Source organism: Procambarus clarkii, chromosome 13, assembly GCF_040958095.1.
Source record: "Procambarus clarkii isolate CNS0578487 chromosome 13, FALCON_Pclarkii_2.0, whole genome shotgun sequence".
Taxonomy (NCBI): Eukaryota; Metazoa; Arthropoda; class Malacostraca; order Decapoda; family Cambaridae; genus Procambarus; species Procambarus clarkii.
The window spans coordinates 18,188,932-18,191,431 of NC_091162.1; the positions used below are offsets into that span (position 1 = coordinate 18,188,932).

The 2,500-nt window shown below is 42.9% G+C and overlaps 1 protein-coding gene across 1 annotated transcript in view; it reads left to right on the forward strand.

Annotated features, from left to right (window-relative positions):
- The window catches only part of LOC123748137 (repetin-like), a 36,224-nt gene that overhangs the window by 32,697 nt on the left and 1,027 nt on the right, over positions 1-2,500 (forward strand). The window lies entirely within an intron of this gene.

Here is a 2,500-nt window from a genome sequence, read left to right on the forward strand (position 1 = left end):
ACAAAGAGAGAGACAGAGAGAGGGGGAGAGGGGAGAGGGGTAGAGGGGAGAGAGAGAGAAAGAGAAAGAGAGAGAGAGAGAGAGAGAGAGAGAGAGAGAGAGAGAGAGAGAGAGAGAGAGAGAGAGAGAGAGAGAGAGAGAGAGAGAGAGAGCACCCAATGCACAACAAGAGAACACGATTCAGCCCTCGCGCATATTGACTCAATATTGCACTATGGACCTTCCGGCTAAACAAATATATTACTCAACCACTTGAACTGGTCGGTAAAGCGACAGTCTCGCATCTTGCAGGCCAGCGTTCGATTCCCCAATAGTTTTAGTAGTTTGGGTACCACTCCTTCGTCTTATTCCGGATCCTTGTCCTCATATTCCTTCTAAGTGCTCTATTGTCCTACTGGTAAAGTACTTTCTTCTACCTTGCGTCAGGAATTAATAGCCACATGAGCAGAAATCATCCAAGAATCAGTGGTCAGAATTTGTAATAATTTTTGACTTTTGCTTTGACCTTTAATAAGAGGGCTTCTGGGCACTTCGAAATCTATAATTATCCTGGTTTATTAAAATGTTTTCGTCAGGTGATATCATACACTTCTCAGAATCAAATTACCTTCGAGGCGGTAGCTTAATTGGTCTTGATTTCCAATTATCTTGACGCGGTACTACCTTGTTAGGGCCCTGGTGGTGGTGGTGGTTCCTTTCTAAGACACACTTGGTGTGACGCTCTCCGTCCAGCCACGTTCTCTGACGTTCCTGCTCCATAAAATTCCAACTGTTCTGCCTATTGACAAACGCACGAATCAGAGCAACTTACCTCACCTGACGAGGCTGATTTAGAGAAAACGCCAATATTCCAGCGCTTATAATTATCCTATTACGTTTTTTGTTTTTCAACGAACTGATTCGGGGTTTGATAAAAATACAACATATTTGCTCAGTGGCCGGGCTGCTCCAGAAGAACCATCATCATCTATTCATCACGTCAGAATCATCGTTAATATTTGACTTGAAGCGATGTAAAATAGAAGCCAAAATTTAGAGGACGTAAAAAAAACATACAACCAGACGTAAAAAGTTTGAGGGTTTCACGATGCTGCTCCTCCCGACGCTCCTGGAACACCGCCTCGCTGGAATATCCAAGTATATCCCAGGATTACAGCCCGTCATGCCGACCCGGATATCAAACGTGGGGAGAGGGATAGTTAAATGTGGCGGGGCGTTACCGTAGACTTTTACGACATTGAAGCCATTCCCGGTGCTATTTTGGGATTTGGGAACAGACGAAACTGTAATAATATATATCAATATACTATTTCGCTATGATATTTTTCACTCTTTTTATTATGACAATTACAAATTTCAATACATTATTTCGAAGGGAAGAAATTTCAGAGTTCCCTTGGAGTACCTCCAAAGACTCACCCGAAGCGGAGAAAACTTCCTCAGGTCCAGAAGGAAGTTATAAAGAAAAATTACCAATATGACATTATGACGAGAGAAGCCAGCATGACGGAATGAAAGAACGATGCCCAACCACTTAGCACCATCGGGGATCGAACGCTGACCTGCAATAAGTGAGGATGTCGCTGAGCTACCAGGAACTACGCCATCAATTATTCGCAACATATATTTCAGCGATATTAATATAGATTTGTGCTCGTTTAACTACTAATTTAATAACTAGTAAGTAATAACATTTAATAACTGTTTAATAACCTCGCCTCCTGGCAATGTTAATTCTGCCGCTGTTGGTTTGGAAACTGTAGGAGGAGGCGGGATCCTACGGGCTCACCATAGCCCGTGCTATTTGGAACTTTTTGTTCCAGGTAGCGAATCTGAAGCAACAAACAATGAGGCGGGATTCACAGCGCAGATTATCTCTTGGGGTTCACCTTTTCCTTGACCTGCTGGGCCAAACTCTCGAGTCACGAGTTAATACGTTTGAGTTATATGTCTGTATATTGTATTAACATCAATTAACTCTTCCTTTAACTAATGTGCTAACTTCTTGAACACTGACGGATCACTTCAAAACATTCTTGTGACGCGTTTGTTTCAAATTTAACCAGTTTTATCAAGTTCTATTTCTAATCTGAAATTAGTCGGGCATTGCCCACTTTGTCAATCTTGTGTTTAAGTGCGTTTCAGTAACGAGGTTCCGTGTGATGTCAACTTTAAAAGTTTGTTTATTTTTCTTGCTGATATCCCTACTTGCCTCCGTCGTCCTCCCAGTACTGTTGCTCTCATCAGTGTTGAACTCTATTAGCCATTTGTCCGTCCACTCTTGTAACCTATTTAGTTCCTCTTGCAGTCTAAACTTATTGTTAGTGTCATCTGGCTTCCATCTTCAGTACATGGTGACACGAATGGATCCACTGCTTCAGCTGGTGGCTTAGTTCCTTGGCAACAGCAGGAGTCTTTTGTTGGTCCTTGTAGATCATCCCCGTGGGGCAGTGGGAGGACACTCGCACGGCGCTAAACGAGCAGTTTGACCTGGGTTCGT